The sequence below is a fragment of the Haliotis asinina genome, chromosome 9, assembly GCF_037392515.1.
Source record: "Haliotis asinina isolate JCU_RB_2024 chromosome 9, JCU_Hal_asi_v2, whole genome shotgun sequence".
Lineage (NCBI taxonomy): Eukaryota > Metazoa > Mollusca > Gastropoda > Lepetellida > Haliotidae > Haliotis > Haliotis asinina.
This window is the reverse complement of record NC_090288.1, coordinates 12,851,434-12,870,547: the sequence shown is the minus strand read 5'-3', so window position 1 is coordinate 12,870,547 and position 19,114 is coordinate 12,851,434. Positions and strand designations below refer to the sequence as shown.

The 19,114-nt window shown below is 40.0% G+C and overlaps 1 protein-coding gene across 1 annotated transcript in view; it reads left to right on the top strand.

Moving 5' to 3' along the window:
- The first annotated feature begins 981 nt into the window (after positions 1–981).
- LOC137296043 (beta-1,3-galactosyltransferase 5-like) overlaps positions 982–19,114 on the top strand; it is a 70,970-nt gene continuing 52,837 nt past the window's right edge. The window contains exon 1 of the mRNA XM_067827686.1: positions 982–1,405. The gene's annotated coding sequence lies outside the window, so the exon portion shown is untranslated. The remainder of the gene's footprint in view (positions 1,406–19,114) is intronic.

Sequence of the window (19,114 nt, the reverse complement as noted above, 5' to 3'; positions counted from 1 at the left end):
CACCCATGTTCAGCACCTACCCCTACTTCTTCTACTTCTTCGCTCACTCCCCGATCCCCACCCATGTTCAACCCCTACCCCTACTTCTTCGCTCACTCCCCGATCCCCACCCATGTTCAACCCCTACCCCTACTTCTTCTACTTCTTCGCTCACTCCCCGATCCCCACCTATGTTCAGCACCTACCCCTACGTCTCCGTCCATTGCCCGACCCCCACACATGTCCAGCTCCTTTCCCAACGTCACCGTCCACTGCCATACCCCTAACTATCCCACTACCTTCCGATCAGTACTTTCTGCTTACTGCTCTCTTCGTCCCTTTACTGTTTCACTACCAACCCTCACTGTCCTCTCCGTCCCCTAACTATCCCACTACCAACCATCACTGTACTCTCCGTCCCCTATCCCACTACCAACCCTCACTACCATTCTCCGTTCCCTACCTCTCCCGGCCCTTTACCCCTCTCTACCTCCACCACTACGTACCCACAATGCCCAGTCCGTCCGGTAACTACCCCACTACCTACACTCTACTATCCTTTTCCGTCCCCATCACACAAAGACAAACTTCTTCAGAAGTTTTATCACAGAGTTACAGGGACAGAGACGAAGTACAAAAGCGACACAAACATATCCCAGTAAAGTACCGCCAAGAGCTTCAGGACTTTAACGCTTGTTTTGGCTCGACTATAACACTATATCGATCTATACCCTCAATGTCACAGGGTCCAGGGATGGATTAATCCCTACATCAGAATCTATGCCGTAATATGTATGCCAATAACATCCCCACATTGACTGAGATCGATTCGTGGAGCGTTGAAAACATCATGTTCTCTGCCATATCCGTTACCTCATGCGAGACTTTCGGCCCCGAGATAAGGCATTCGCCATCGCTCAATATCGATTTCCCTTCTCCGCGTCTGCGCACGACTAGCTTCCGGCACTATGACCTGCCAAACGATTGAGGCTAACGGAATGTTTATATTGAGATAAGTCGCCGGCGCTCTAGCTCCAACCATCAATGGATCAGTCGTCCCCACTGCTGTCGGTCCAAGCTATGCAGTTCCATAACCGAACACGTTGACGCCTGAAACACGAAAATTACGCATTACCATGGTAACGTTCTAGTGTTCTGCGAGTCTGGAATCGGACGCTTCCAAGAGAGTCAATCTCCCTGGCATGATGCGTTCAAGTAATTGAACAACTCGGAATATACAATGTGTTTCCACAGCATCGTCCGATCTCAATTAACTGAGGCGACCAACCATCTAGCTTTATCCTTCGATGCATGTGGCTGTGAGACCGTGTGTACAATCAGCATAGTCAGATACTATCGCTTATATTAACTGGGCCCACCCTTCAGTGATTCTACAGGCCAGGAACATCCTCCTTGTGTTTGACTGGTAAGTACTTGAGTTCCACCACGTGGCTTCCTCTTTCTCTTACAGTCTTATAGTCCGTTAAACGTTGACAAACGTGACCCCAGTGACCTTTGTATTCCACCAGTGCAAAACGATTGTTTGGCATGATTTGAAATTTATCTGAGTAACGTGATCAATACTGCTTTCTAACTGTTTCACAGCAAGAAGCATGGATGTCTCTTGCGATCATAATTATAGTATTCAGAATTTGCCCTTGACCGTTGATCTTAATATTGACTGGAGATCCTCATGTCCAGTTACTGCATATATAAACACATATGATTCGCGTTTGTTTCCAGATATTACACAAACACTAGTCAATTATTTACAGAAACAATACTTTTTTAAATATATTGACCTATGTGTTCAAATCAAATATTTGATTAGTATAAGACGAGTTATATAAATTCTATAAAACATGCGTCTTGTTTACAGGTTTTGTATGTAAACGATCGTGTAAGCACAACATAGTTTATACTTTAGATGCATAATGAATAACACTTAAATGTATGTCTGTTTATTTTCTGATTATGAAGATTATTCAGTTAGCAGATTAAACATAGTATGTGATTAACTAATGATTAAGCTCGTCAATAAATCAATAAATTATCACGCGTTGTCTTAATGAGCGCTTTATTAGCATGATGTCCCTAGTGTGTAATGAGGACCAAGTTGATAGCCCTTTTTGTCAGTGCTTGTGGTCATCCGCATTTTTGTCTTTTAGGCTGATTTCCCAGCAACTGTTTTGATGATAGTCCGAGGTATGGAATCGCAATCAGCTTGGCGTCAGACCAGTGTCAATTAGCATTATCTGTCAACGGGAGTAATGAAATATTCATTATAGAACACTCCACATGCTGTCTGTGAAACAATTCGAAACACTGGAACGCGACTGAGTTGATTATCGTTATGCATTAAATGAAATCCCAGCGGTTGGAAATCTAATCCCCAAGTGGATTGATCGGAAAAGATTGATAGCAAAACATCATTACAATAGCAATAGTTTTAAACTTTTACTCAAATTGATTATTGTAATTTGAACAGAAATCTATTGCCAATGGTCTATACTGTTCCACGGATAGTGTAACACATCATGTTGGGAACACTTTATCCTGTACTACACCCTACATCCTGTGCTGTACTATAAACCCTATATTTCTATTTTATATCCTGTAATTATATTCTATAACTATACCTTTACTCTATATCCTTTACTACAATCTCTATACTAGCTTATACTCTATATCTTACATTGTACCTCTATATCCTGTACTATACTTTGTACCTCTATATCCTGTACTATACTCTATATCCTATACATTCACTCCGTATCTTTTATTACGTTATATATTCTATATCCTATAAGTATACCATGTATCCTATATCCAATACGTTTACACAATATTTTTAACTATAGTCTTTGTTCCATATCTTTACGCATACCTTTAAAAACATTGATTGATAGATAGATAGATAGATAGTTATATATATATATATATAAGTAATATATATATATTACTCTATATCCTATAATTTTATATTATAGGCTATGCATTTCCCCTATACCCTTTACTACACTTTACTCAAGATCTATATGTTACTTTTTACATTAAACTTTTAGTCTACATCCTATGCTATAGTCTCATATTTTATACCTTATACCTTAACTCTATATCTTATAATTCGCTTGAAATGTTGTTGTGTATGTATGTGATGAAGTATGATTGGGATAAGCAAAATGTGTTTCTAAATGATCATTGTACACAGTGGCAAAGCTTTCATGTCTTACATCGGAAACTGTTTCCTACTTTCGGTGTTTAAACATTGACTTAGCTGCTCTTCATTTCGTCCTAAACACATGTGAAGATTTGGATGAGCATTGATCTTCCGTATTTGTCGGAAGATTCGAGTAAAAGGATCGGTGCTACGGATCGCTGACTTGCTCGTGATGCTGATCACTGGATTGTCTGATCCCGATTCTATTATGAAGAGATTACCACCATATAGCTGGAATATTGCTATTAAACATATAACACGTATAAACGTTCTATAGGCGCGTATAGTGAATACCTATCTGACTCCATTTTGATATTGCTGTAAACTTGCTAAGTGCGACGTAAAACACAACTCACTCAGGATCAATCGTGGTTCACTCTAGTTTACCCCTCCCAGATGTAACATCAAAATAGACAGATTAACGAAAAATGGGTACACAGTAACCCCCCTTTATTTACGTATTGACAAACAATCTATTGCTGTAAAAGTTAGGTATTTTTGTTACTACTAATGGCCCGATTCTCTTTACCAAAGATAAGGAGTAGATATATTAGCGGCATCCAAGGAGGATGCGTGCCAGGAAGCATTCCCATCTGTCATGGCGTCGAAAAAATCCGATTACGATGAAAAATGGAGGAATTCCATTTTGTGATCTGGTAGGTCTACGTTACACATGAGAGTAGGAATTGACATATACCTCACATACCATTGGCGGTGGTGTAGGCTAGTGGATAAACGTTCACTCGTCACGCCGAAGGTCCAGGTTCGGTTCCCTATATGGATAGAATGTATGAAGCACATTTCTGGTGTCCTCCGCCGTGATGTTGCTGGAATATTGTTAAAGACGACGTAAAACCAAACTCACTCACTCACTCACTCATACATCTTTTGGATCCCGGTGTTAATTACTTTTTGTCACCTTGCCATGATAACAGCAAAAAAGTGCTCGACTGAGCGACTGAGATAATTTGTCTCACATTGGATGATCTCTATCTCAAGAAGTTGTCTCTATGTAACCAGAATAAATCCAGACTGTACATGCATGCTCGTTGCATTTGTCCACAGAGCGCACAAACCAATAACAACACCAGATAAATGTTCTTTTTTGTGGGAGATTTCAGTATAAGAATAAGATATTTTGCATGTCTACAATGAGTGAGTGAGTACGTTCTCACGCCGCTTTTAGCAATATCCCGGCAATTCTGCGACAGGGGACACCAAAAAGTCGCTTCTGAATTTTATCCGCGTGGGGAATCGAACAAATTTCATCTGACGTATTTAAGTGTACATAAGTCGATTAACCCTGAACATAGTTAAAAGAAATTCGGCACATAGATGAATATACGAGGGGTGTCCCAAAAGTGGTCTGCCTCAGCTGGACAATTATAAAAATGCAACTTGCTTTGTGTTTTATTTTTCTACTCATTATCCGTCAATCTTGAGCAATTTGAAACTACAATCCCTTGTTAAAGTGAGTCCTCCCATGATGTTTACGGACAAAGCTTGTTTTGGAGACAATACCCACCCCCACTTTCAAATGACGTAATCAAAAGGACATAACCTATTCTAATGTTTTCACTTATTCATGCATGATGCCAAGGGTTCAAACGAAATACTGAATGGTCACACAAGTGTCAGCTGTCAATATATTGTACACAGTGACAACTTGAATGTCTGGACAAAATGGTTTTGACGTGAAGTCATCCATACTATACATATTTTATATCATTTCATCTGTCATCATCCAAGAGGTACCAAATGACAGATTCTCACTGACAGTTTTTCACTTTCTACAATGTTTAAAGAAATATTACACCCCCTAATGTGTTGTGATGACAAATATCCCGTTAACCACTTGTGTGAAATCTTGGATATGTCTTTACTAATGATTCCTTAAAAGTAAATGGAAGCTTTTCTAACACTGGTCATCCATAGTGAGGCTGACCACTTTGGGGACACCCCTCGTATGTACTGTTATCATTGTCAGTGTTAGTGATTATATGGCGGCGGTCTGTAAACAATCGACTGATCAACAGCATGAGCATCGATCTGCACAATTGGGAACCGATGACATGTGTCAACCAAGTCCGCGAACCTGACCACCCGATCCCGTTACTCACCTCTCACAACCATTGTTCTCGACCTGTTCTCCAACATTCAGCAGAAGCTGTGCCCACCAGTGCAATCAAATCACTAAAAAAATCCTTTCTAACGATTTATTTGTTAAACACAGTAGCATGTGGTTGTCACAGTAAACATGCCTTTAGGTTTCAGTAACACCGAACATTGAATAGTTCTATATGAAGAACATCACTGTCCTTCTACCGCCGTTGGTGGCATGCTAACGCTGTTATTGGTCTGTCTGTCGTCCCCGCAGTCAGGAATATTTCACCTGTATGACGGCGGACCTTCGCGGAAGTTGTGGTTGTCGGAGATTGTAATGACGTCATCATCATTGATGTCATGTTGAGCCAACAAAAGGGTGTCGTGTTCAGAACCCGTTAGGATGTGAGAACATAATGGCTCAGCTTCGTGGCTGGGACTCTTTATCAGCAGCCTCGTTCTAACATTTGCCACCGTGACCAATTATCTCGCCATAAATCACTCTGGTGCTGCGGACACAGACACGCATAGTATGCATGTGTATCAAAACAACATTCCTAATAATTACCCGTAACATAATCATGGTAATTACAACCCTGCTGGTTTCATGATGTGAATGCCAGATGAGAGTAGATTAATCAGTCGTTGGTACATGTCTTCAAAGTCTTTCAAGACTCTGTGTGTGCGTTCGTTCGTTCATGTGTGTTTCCGTACGGATAAATGACTGATGAATGGATGAAAGCTGACGATGATGAAACTATCTTAATTGTACTAGGAAAGAAGTCTAGGAAAGAGAACCATTTATTTATGCTCGTAATATCCACCACAGGTTTGTTTAGACAAAATTTGACCACTTACAGGCCGTTGCGTTTAGTTTTATGACGCCTTTAGCAATAGTCCAGCAATATCACCGCGGGAACACCAGAAATGGGCTTCACACATTGTATCTATATGGAGGATCGAACGTGTGAGTCAAGGGTACCCCATGAAACACGCACGCTCAAAGCGCTACAACTTAGACTGTAGAATGAAACGGATGAGGCAGTCTCATTTCTTACCTTTAAAATCAAGTGCAGTTGGTTAAATCAGTGGAATTAATTTGGCTATTTATTGGTTATTGACCGTCACTAGATCATCTATATAGCACATACAGAAGTAACACTTCTTGGCCAAATTACTAACCGGAACAAACATTTTGCGACGCTAACAGAAATCTGATTCCTATGCTGTAAGAAACAAATCTCCAGTGGAGGAAACACAATTGGTGTCCATGGTGTCTACAGCTTCCTTTGGTGTCCACAGCTTCTTTACTGATTTTACACCCAATTTTTCACAGTGAATTTCAAACGATATTTGCTTTTATTTTCTATAAATTGTCATGAACCTCTGAAGATAGATACGTCAGTATAACCTTTAGGCCGAGGAATGAAGTTTTTTCACATGTTGATCATTTGTCATAGTTGCATACGACGTGGAAAAATCAAACATTTGGACAGTATGGAACTCTGTTCGTAAAATGTCAAACAGATCCTTTGAGTTAGTGAGAACCTACGTAGTATTATATCCACTTCTCTGAACTACTTTCTGTGAATATAGAGAAAATCCTTCTCCTTCGTAATCACATCAACTGAACTGGCGTTCAATTTGCCGTGTTTGAAAATATAATTTCAATTAAGACTTTTAAAAGCTTAAAGGTATTACGCAATTTCCGATCAGTGTCTAAGACATATTTTCTATGGAAATGTATATATTTTATGAATTTGCTGTTTTCGGCACAAAGGATATGCTACAGGATCATGTTGCTTATTCTTTTCTGATTATTTTCTGTCTTTAATTATTTGGGGGGGGGGGGGGGGGGGGGTAGCATAGTGGCTAAAGCGTTCGCTCGTCACGCCGAAGACCCGGGTTCGATTCTCCACATGGGTACAACGTGTGAGGCCCATTTTCTGGTGTCCCCCGCCGTGATATCGCTGGAATATTGTTAAATCGGCGTAAAACCAAACTCACTCACTCACTCACTCACTTTAATTATTTTGGACACGATTTCCTCTTATAAGAAACTAGTGCACGATCAAGTCATGGATTATACGGAATTAAATTTAACAAAGTTTATTTTCAGGTACAGAGCACCAACTCGACATACTTTCTTTGGCCTCTGTTTTTAAAACATGTGATACATATCAGGTTTGTTTTACAGATTATAAGACACGTAAATCACGCATGCCTTAGTGCGTTCCATGACGTCATCGAAGGGACAGACTGTATGACGTTAGCTTTCACTTATCTGGGTCCAAATAAATGACGCATACATTCCACGATGGAACATTTTAAGGGTTCGTAAATTTCTAATGAACACTAACATATATCAAGTTCGTGTTACGAAAATCGTTGCTTGGCAACGAAGAAGCTATAGAAATTTAACCGTGACGCCAATGAGAAAACACGAAGACGAACCAGCAGTAATGTGAGCTAAACATCGATGAGAACATGTCTTTCTCTCCTCATTTGTGTCACCGAGCAGAATATATGTGGCGTCCATTTAATGTGAAGTTTGTAGCATACACGACATTTTTTATGCTGAAACAAATTTATCAGCTGTTATCGAAAACATATATATGCTCTTGTTAAAAACGGAGATGGAGTTTTGATGTAGATTTTCTCGATCCGCCAAAGTGTTAATTTCACCACGGTGGTTAAAGCGTTCGCTCGTCCCGCTGAAGACCAAGGTTCGATTTCCACATGAGTACAAAATGTGTAGCCAATTTCTGAAGTTCTCCGACGCGATATTAGTGGAATATTGGTTAAAGCGACCTAAAAATGCTCTCATATTTCAGTGACATCATTCGTAAGTACCACCTTCTGTATCATGCCTTGGTGCGGGGATAATGTGTAACAGAGGTACCCTGCCACGTGTTCACGAACTTTGACCAAAAGTACTCACCGAAAATGTCTCTAGGATGGATGGGTTTGGTGTAGTTCATTGTCTTGGTGTCTGATGTGGTTACATCGTTCGCTGGTTCGAAAATCTGGGCATAACTCTTGTACAGTTTTAAAATATGCTGTTATTGGTCCATGAAAACATTAGTTGATGATAGTAGATGATGCACTTGCAATGGTACATTAATAGCTGTGGAGTATACGTGACGTAAACAAGCATGAATGTGGCCGAGTAGTGTAAGCGTTTGTTCGTCACGCCGATGGATCAGCTTTGATTCTCAGAAGTGCTTTAATATGCAAATCCATAATCTGGTATGTCTGGGATGTAGCAGGGGTATTAAAACGACCACACAACCCTTCAGTTTGTGGACCAATGAAGAACCGTGTTAGAATTAATTTTCAGTAACCCATGATGTCGTAGGATGACCCGTGAAACCCGTGCTTGTCCTAAGAGGCGACTAACGGGATCGGTTGGTCAGACTCACTGGCTTGGTTGATACATGTCATCGCATCCCAAATGCGTAGACCGATGCTCATGCTGCTGATCACTGGATTGCCTGGTTCCCGAGTCAATCATTCGAGTGCGACGTAAAACTAAATTCACTCACTCACTCACTCATGACAGTTTGAGATCAATCTGTGATCATTGTTTGTTTGTCACGTTATTTTGTTAGGTCATACATAAAAAATTTAGTTATGGTGTCGCAATAGATTGACCTTCACACGGTTGACTAAACGAACACCAAGTGTGGTGGTTAAATCTAATACGCCTTTGTAAAATCTATACCTTTTGCCCCGTTTTGAAATCTCGAAACGTACGTGAAGATGTCGTTTGATCCCACTCCATCCTTCAAAGGGAGATTTGCAAAGTTTGCAAAGTGCATTAGGTGCTGGGATTCAAGTGTAAATCGTGCCAATGTCATTTTCCGCCTTGCATCAAAGCTGACTAGCTTGGTGCGTTTCAAAATGTTGATGCGGGCTGCTGAAGTTTACGTTACAAGACCATTTTGATACTAATAATACTAGTGATAAAACAACATGGTTTTCTTGTATCATTAAAATTTTCTGTCCCTTTTGACAGCAACGTGATTGTCAAGATTGCCAAGCTTTCTAAATGTGCGGAGCATGCCTCTCAAATGTCTTTCTTGCATCCTAACCAGGCTCCCCATTGGTCTCGATGTCCATGGTTTGGTACCTCCTGATCTCTAGGTTCTCCATCGGGAGCACAACCCTTCTGACACTCTGGGTAATGCAGAAGGCTGCAGTGTTAGGGAGCCTTCAGCATTACCGGTAAGTTCTTAGTGGGTACGACAAGGCAGGGTTTCCTGGGAGAAGTCCACTTCGCTGTCTGGGCTGGGTGTTCTGAGGGCAAGGACTCTAAGCTGATGATGGGCCTTACAAGCCTGACTATCCCCGAACCCTCTCTACTGCAGACTAATTTTAAACTGTAAACAAAAACAAACAACAAAATTAATAAATAAATACAAAATTAAAATAAAACGAACAAACAAAATGTTAATAATGACCTCCAAATAGTTGACAGAAAAGCAGACATTTTGGAGATAATCGGCGGGGCTGAAATGTGAAACAAATGGCTTTGTGTTTGCTGCTAAAGACTTTCGCTCCCAATTTCAAAACTTCGAAATGTATATCATAAATATGAAATGTAGATTATGCAATGACTGAAATGACTCCAACGCCTTCTCAGTGGATTTCATGGGTTTGCATAAACACAACATCTAAACCTGCATGATGACATGGATGGATCCTTTCCCACCTTCGCCATGCTTGTGGTTTGAACCCATAGATTCATCCGTCTAGCGGCTCAAAATGTGTAGAAAGCATCTTGAAAAATTATTGTATTCTGGGAACACTCCTGTGTTCAGTCTCAGACTCTACCGGCCGGCCCACAAACATGACAAGTTCGATAACTTCAGTGGTATCAATTATACCATTAAATTCTCTGTCCCTTTTGACGCTAATGTGATTGATATGATTCAGGAAAAGCATGGCAAGTATGCAGACCTCGCTTGTCACGCTTGTATCCCACGTACCAAGTTGTCCGGCTCCCCATTAATCTTGGTGCTATGACTTTGGTACCTTCCAGCCTGTTGACTGACATTAGGTGAGTGCCCTGGTTCGCCGCAAGGAACACAGTCCTTCTGACACTCTGCTTGGTTGGTTGGTTGGTTGGTTGGTTGGTTGGCCGTTCGCAGCAATGTTATATACCTATATCACGGTAAGTAAACGAGTCTGTACAACACGATCCAGTGATCAATATCGGGAGCATGAATATGATCTTCACGGTCGACACTTTGGTAAATCAGAATTCTGCATTGAAGGGATGTCAAAGCATTCTCTGAAACGTTCTTGGTGGGTTCCACTAAGGGTCGGTTTGTTCTTGCCTTTGTTTTACGCCGCACTCAGAAATATTCCAAATATATAACAGTGGTCTACAGATAACTGGGTTTGGACCAGACAATCCAGTGGTCAACGTCATGGGCAATAATCAACTCATTTGTGGCGCGATGACATGCGTCAACGAAGTCAGCGGCCCTGACCGCATGATCTCATTAGTCGTTTCTGACAGACGTACTGGTTCGTGAAGACCAATTCTGTCTCGGGTTGACCCACAATCTGGTAGCAGGCTGGATTGTATGTAAGTCAGCACATTCTCATAAAAGTTTTGTAGGTTCCAGTAAGTTGCGGTGTACAGAAACAGGTCAGCGAGTGTGACCGCCAGATACCTACGACAAACATGGGTTGCCAAAGACCAGTTCTAAGTCGGATGGTCACTGGTTATTCCACTAAGTGGCGCTTCCTGGCAGAATTCCCATTCGTTAACTCCGCTGTGCGTAGAGGCGACTTACACAGTGTTCGACTCAACACGAAAAACGGAATGTTCAAAGCGCATGGCAAATGTTCATTATCCCGTCGACGGATCACAGCGCTATCTAATTACATTCTCTACTCCCCGGGGATCATACAACGGCTAGGTTTGTTATTTATGTAATTATTCCGATGGACCTAGTCTTGTGGTGGAAATATGATTCCTTAAATTGAAAGTAGTGGAAATCATCACCATATTTATATCATGACTATATTTCACAGTGGTGTGTACAGTATATGATCTTAGTATGTGCTGTATGTCCAATATGCACAGGGCATGGGGTTATTTCATGGAAAGTCCCCTTGTGTATTTAAACAATATGCAACGATATTGGTGGGACAAGTCGATGAGATAAGTAATAATAATAATAATTAATAAATAACGGTCGGGTTTTTCATCTCATTTTCTTCACCTCAACACTTGTCAATCAGAAAATTAACAACAAGGGTTTAGTCAGGAGTTATTTATCTGACTATTTAAAATGTCTATTTCAAATGGTAGTATATCGCTTTAAACTTTTGAAAAAAAATATATCAAGTGAATCTCATTGATTAAACATTCTCGCTTCTCTCTGCTCATAACTGTGGGACCCTTGAAGATCCGGGTTCGAACTGATCTTCACCAACCCATGATTGTCGTAAGAGGAGACTAACGGGATCGGGTGAGTTGGCTGATACATTACATCGTATCCCAATTCCGCTGATCAGTGCTAACACTGTAGACCACCGTATTGTCTGGTCCAGACTCGATTAATTAAAGACCGCTGCCATATATCTGGAATATCGCTTAGGGCAGCGTAAACCTAACTCACTCTCCTAACTGTGAAATGAAGATCCGAATGTTTCTTGAGACCTCATATTCACGTCACCTGTGGTCATGTGGTTAAAGCATTCTCTCGTCACCTCGGATACGCAGGTTCGATACCCTACGTCGTGACCCCTGACCCACTCAAATGGATTTGTACGCAAGCGTTTACGACTGCATCTTAAATTAAGGTTTGCATTCAACAACCGATACCAGAATTAATCAGTTCCTCTAAGAATTATACAGTTGTTATGGTATATGATTTGACATTTAATGACAAAATTGTCATTCCAAGTCTGATATCTTTCGAACTGTTTTCAACATTTCAATGTGTATGTCAAGATCATATTTTAATAAATCAATTCGAAATTACTTGCCAGGCTAAAAAAGGAAATCTTTCTTTAGACGCCAGTGCGGTTATCGAAACCATTTTATCTTCAAACACAGCACATCATGTTTCCAGTTTATGAAACATCGATATTTTCCGTTACAAGATTGAGTTCTGTCCGCGTCTTAAAATGAATATGAAAGTGCTATAAAATGAATGTCACACAGTTTAATTTTAGTAGTTTTGAAGACCGATGTGTTGTAAAACCTCGATGGGGGCTATCGAATATCATCCACTTTGTCCTTGTCGAGGATTTACTGTTCTGTTAATGCACAGTTCCATTAAGAAACAGCGAGATGTTGAAGTCCCTTGAGATCACGTTTTAGTGTTCTTAAAGGACAGCTTTCTTCGTGCAAGAGTGTTTTCTAAGCACTTTGTTTGTTTTCTAAAAATGCTATGATGTAAGCTATCGTAGAAGTAAAGTATTCTCGTGAAAATTGGATTTGGCAAATGATGACAAACTTTATCAACGTGTAGCTCTGAAAACTGAAACAATGCAAAACCCTGAAAGTCAGCTGTGACACCCTTTTAAATACACATCGTCGAATAATTAATCCATTTCGTCTAATTATTAGCAAGTATCAACATGAGTGTGTACCTCCTTTTTCACGGAAGGTCATGTCAATCAATCATGATAACATATGATTAAACGACACTTTCACTTAAGGTATATCTTGACGGCCTTAATGTGATCGATTCTGGCCAACATGTGATCAACAGCACGAGGAGTAGGGCACGGCAAAATGAAGGCACGGTGTCACCAGAACGCAATAGGCTATACGTTTTACCTACCCCCTTTTTGTCGTCTCTAACGGTGAGGTATCTACGGGTGGCCTAGTCAACTTTCATTGACCTTGTTTTTTTATTGACATATTTCTTTCATATTGTTCATACATGAAGTTGATTATTGCATTGGCTTTGTTCTTTCCAGGGTCTTGTTCTTTCCAGGGTCTTGTTCCATTTTTGGACTTGTTCTTTCATTAGAACTGTTCTTCTATGACCATTGTTCTTTCATGGAGGTTGTTCTTTTATAGACATTGATTTTATTCTTCCATTAGCATTGTTCTTTCATTTCAAATGTTCTTTCGAAGGCATAGTTCTCTCTTTGGACCTTTTATTGCCTTTCTTCTTTCGTGTTCATTGTTGTTCAGTTAGCGTTGTTCTTCATGAAGGTTTTATTGCATTGACATTAATATTGTTTTTTCATTGTCATTATTCTTTCCTTTGCCCTGTTCTACCGTTGACGTTGTTCTTTAGTTTGCCCTGTGCTTTCATTGTTGTTGCTCTTTCATTTGCCATGTTCTTTCGTTGGCGTTGTTCTTTTCATTGGCATTGTTCTTTCATAGACACATCACCTGTAACTTGGACAAGACACCTGGGGACATAACCTGCGTGTTTTCCATCGTTTTAAATAATTCTGGTTCAAGCTGAACACTACTTTATACCGTCATCATCTCGTACCGTCATCTCATGATGAAGCACCAGGATCACTACATCACATCATATATAACGGCCCCTGCTGTACCTAATACGAAGGGATAGTACTGAGACAGGCCTGCGGCCGTGCTTAAACTGTCCTTCGTTCGTTGATACGCTTAGCTCTCTCGTTCCAACAAATTGGTCTGTGCGCCGTCCCCATACAACGACATAACTCGACCATTAATATGACATAATAGAAGAATTAGCGGCTCATATCGATGTTCCAAGTCAGGAGCGAGCTTGGTAGGCAATTCACCCAATCTGTTATATTCTGGACAGTGACTTTGGGAAGCGGAATGATAAAACGCGAATCAATAATGGCGGGTGATGTTTTACTGTTAGACCGGCTTTGGCAGAATAGTTTATTCTCTTCTCGGCCGTGCTGGTCTGTGAGAAGCACACCCCAAACTGCTTCCACTGGGAAGCCTATTTGGTTTAGCGTTCATTTTACGATGTCGGATTTCTCTGTACAGGATCTGGCATTAATTATGCATTGTCGCTACCTATTAACTCTTGGATTTAAACATTTCTCTTTTCCAAGTACCCAGTGCTTTGGGGTTAGTAATTTGCATTTCGAGACACTAATCTATACCAAATCAATTGTTTTGCTTGCTTTCTAGAAAATCAGTTTTCTCACTGGGAATGTCCTGTTAGAGAAGCATTGGTACTGGTTCAGCAAATGACAGTATTCAAAATGTCGAAATTATTATTTTATATATAAAAACATGTATATTATTATAGATTGTTATTACCAAATGTTGTATTTTCCAGTATAGCTATTACTTTATCAGGACAAAAAATGAATGAGCGCACTGTTTTTACATATTAAGTCGACACTGTATATATATGTTAATATTTCTCTTTGAGATTTGATCATTGCGGGGTTTGTATGATAAAGAGGATTTATTTATAAACATATATGTATGCTTTTAAGTGGCTATCACAACAGATCAGAGGGACGGAAATGTGTGTTTCCCATGAATTTTCCAATAGAACGAATACTGGGACTCAGAGTTTTAAGGGCTCTTCTAGAATGTATATATTCTTTAAAATGTTGGAGAACTGTTTTAATTCACAATTTAAAAAAAATGGAGATATATTGGAGTCAGTCAATGTGGAAATGATAAGACTGAATATTTTGAGAGCCCATCAGTATTTGCACTTCCTTACGACCATAGCTGTTGATCTTGAAAGATGATTGGTGTATGACGTGAAATTTGTATTCGTACGATTTTCAAACAAAACAAAAACGGCTTGAAACAACTACTAACAACTGTGGGATGCAAACTGATTTTCAAAATTAACGCTCTCCAGTGACAATCGACCTTTTCGAAAACCGTCAAAATAGAGAATGACACCCCAACCTATACACGTGCATGGGGGCTACAGCGTTATGCACGTGCATCTCATGCGTTGTGTTTTCATATGGTGAAAAGGAGAAATGGTCGTGCGTTCTTAAGCTGCCTGTCTTTGAAAAGTGTGATGAAATCTATATACGTCCTATCACAGTTGAAAGTTCAGGTTCCCCTACTTTTTTAGAGTATAATATTATACTATTGTGGTGTTATAATTTTTCGTGTTCTTAAATAATCTCTACGTGCTTCTATTAAATTAGCATTTATCGAAAACCTATAAATGTAAATAAAAGAATTTTTTCATGTGACTAACAAATAAACAGTTGTTTTCACCGTACTTGGATATTACTGGATATAATAGTGGCTGCGCGGTTTTAATGGTTGAATTATATAATATTGAATTATTTAACACTGAAACATACAATGGCCATAAATTCAAAATAGCACAGACTGAAATACTAGTATGATGTTACCCATTGAATCATGACATTATCCCCCGCATTATTCCATAATCTGCTGAAACATGGCGTCATCCACTGGATCATGATGTTACCCAGTGGATCATGGCGCCACCTACTGGATCATGGCGTCATCCACTGGATCATAATGTTACCCACTGGAGTATGGCGCCATCCACTGGATCATGATGTTACCCACTGGATCATGACGTCATTCACTGGATCATGACGTTATCTAATGTGTGTATCATGCCAGAATCATGAGGTTACCCACTGAATCATGATTTCACCCACTAAATCCTACCAATATTTCCTGAATCATGATGCTATCCGCTGGATCATGACGTCATCCATTGAATCATGACGTTTTCCATTGAATCACAACAATTGCTAACTAACCAATACGATGTCCACATAAATATTACAACTGAATCATGACATTAACTATTGAATCATGTCTTTAATTATTGAAAAAACTCCACACCCCATGAGTCTTGATATTGACCACTGAAGCATGACGTCCCAGGATGAATTGTCACAATCCTATTGACAAAACTTCAATCCTGGCTGCAGTGTCCAGGCCATTTGTAGCGTTATTCACCGACAAACAAATCTCCAATGAAGACTCAAAGAACAATGGATACTGTGTTTTCATTGTGTTATATTCCTAAGGTGGATACTTATACGGAACCAAACGGCTTTGCTAACATGGCAGCAGCAAACAGAATTCTGTAAACAGAAGATAATAGCAACAGAGTAACATCTCGTTAACGCGTCGAAAACAAATAGAGATTCTCACCAGGGCGTCTTAGGATATCAAATATATCAACAAGAGCTGAAGTAGGAAAACACCCTGGCTTCATGAGAATCTAATGTACATTTATCGATGAGTATTGACATATTTCAAGGTATGTGAGTTAGAATGTATTTATCTTCCAATAGCACAAAGAAGTGATAATGCCAGTAGAAAGTTTTTTTTGGGTAAAATGGATGTTTGGAATGCATGCTGTTGCTGGGTATTGCTGCTCAAGACAATTCAAATATTCTATTTTAGTCGACTGAAAATGTCACATGGTATCCAGTTCTCAAGAGTGTGCGAAATCTATTGTGCACTTTGGTTAGAATGCTTTGTCAAACGTTCATTGTTTTCTTTCTCACAATTAAAGACACAATATTTAACTTTGCAGGTTGAGAATAACGCCGCTTTGTGGTGGTGACTTTTCCATGTGACGTCATATTGTGACGTCATTTGTCTAGTATGCTGCTTAGGATCTGGAACTTTTCGGACACTCAATCAAACGAAATAATATTTAAATCTGTATTACAAAACGATCTCGTTCCTTTACCTCTGTTTCGTGTTACATTGATCTACCCAGTTGGCGTTCCTTAACTAAGCCAGCTAGTACCAAATCTAATTTGTGGTGACCAATTATAACTTGGATCTCCACCGGTAGGGATTGTACCTGAAACATGATCTAAATCGTAACCACTTAGGTTTGTACATTAAAGACACTTTAAAACCTACAAACTGGGATGACAGTAGTTGATTCGTTGATTCACTGATAAAGAGGCAACCCATCAAACGTTAGAACGAAATGTGTCCACTTGTGAAATATGAATACATCCTAATGAGCATATCCCTCTATGAATGTATATACTGGGCAATAAATCGGACTTCAAATTCTGATTGTATTTAGATTCGACGATGTTACAAAATGGTGGGTTAAAGTTAACGAAGTTCATGTTAATGAGTTAAAGCTAACGATTTTCACTGTATTATCCGTCAGCGCTAGATTATGCTTCCTAATCCGTCTTTGCGGTATGACTTGTGGGCATATGACCTCCTTTTTCACAGATGTGTTAAAGTAAGGTAACAACATTCGTCAGACCACAGTCTCTGTGACAAATTAGCCCTATGGTTTAAGTAAAGCCTCGTTCAACAGAGGAATTGTTATGCTGATGACCTTCAGTGACGACAGTTGCAGCTACGTCCACTCTGCGACATGTGGAGTACATCTGGGTCAAGCCTTGCGTGAGAATAAAAATGGTGAATGCTTGCACGACACCACAGAGTTAGGACAATCTCAAATTTACGATGGTCGTAGCTAAAGTCATTTTGTCGTACAGAGCTGTTCATATGCTTCTGAGTGAAGAATTCAAGTGAGAACATGATGGTTAGAAAAAGCTCCGTATATTACGTCCCATCCGTATCTTTGAGAAAAAAACAATTGAAAAAATGGACTAACGGCAGTCGTAGCTTAGATCATTTTGTAACACGGCTCTTTTGTGTTACATTGGAAGGGAGTTAGTAATAACCGTATGCTCACGACGAAATATCCAAAGATATGACTTTCGGTAGTCGTAGCTAAGAACTTTTTGTGACATGATACTTCGTTCAAGCATCCGAGTCAGTACACGAACAGAAAAAAACAATGTAACATTCTTCCTTAGATGAACGTCGGCTCTGAGCAAAGTTCCTGTCTTTGAAGAATCCCCAGAAGTAATCGTCATTGACGTCTTTGTGTTGGAAAATCCCCCTAGCGGTTCCAAGGCCTAGGAATAGGTGCCTAAATATTCTATACATCCCCTGTGAGTTAGCTCCTGAAAGCCTTATCTGCTTCTTCAAACATCGAATGGTCTTTACACGTTTAAATCCATTAATCTATTTGCATGCATCACGCTGCTCTGTCGGTGATCCATTGGGAGCAGATCCTACTGATAATATACTGACTAGCTCACCAAATCGAAATAGCTGAATGATTAAAGTGTAGCAGATCAGTTGTTGGAAACAATTAAAACAATGTTTGTGGTGTCGGAATGTAGCAGTGTAGATCATAGATCATTTAAATTTGTAATGTTTTGACTGATATGGACACATCGCTTGTCTCGAACGTCGCTGAACCAGTGTCATTTTTGTCATAGTCGAAGGGACTATGGGGAAAACGTTCGCGAGGCGGCTAGGCAGTCCTTTTATTGTTTCTTCGTCGGGACATGTTGCTGGAGTATAGCTGAAATGGAGGGAAACCATTATTCTCACTTCGTCTTTGACATCAAAGAGCATCACCACATGTGTATATTTGGGACTTTTTGTACTTGTAGTATCTTTTCGCTTTTGGTTGCTGGGTTGTAGGTGTTTGCTGTTTCATCGGGAGTGTGGCTTGGGCGGGGAGTGTGTGTGTGTGTGTGTGTGTGTGTGTGTGTGTGTGTGTGTGTGTGTGTGTGTGTGAATATTTGTTGTTCTTTGTGTCATTTATGGTTGGTATTCTTTTCCTTTCTTTGGGAAGAAGAGTCAGGGCTGTTGTCGTATATAAATGATCATTTTCCCTACCTTCAAATGATTCGTGTATCTAAAAAATCACAGCATGAACACTTGACATTAACCACCAATCACTGTCTCATATTTGCCGATCCGATTTCGGTGGAAACCAGTCAAAGTGGAATTGACTTGCGGAAAAACGTGCGGGACACAGTACGTGACAGCAGCGTTTATAGTGACACTCA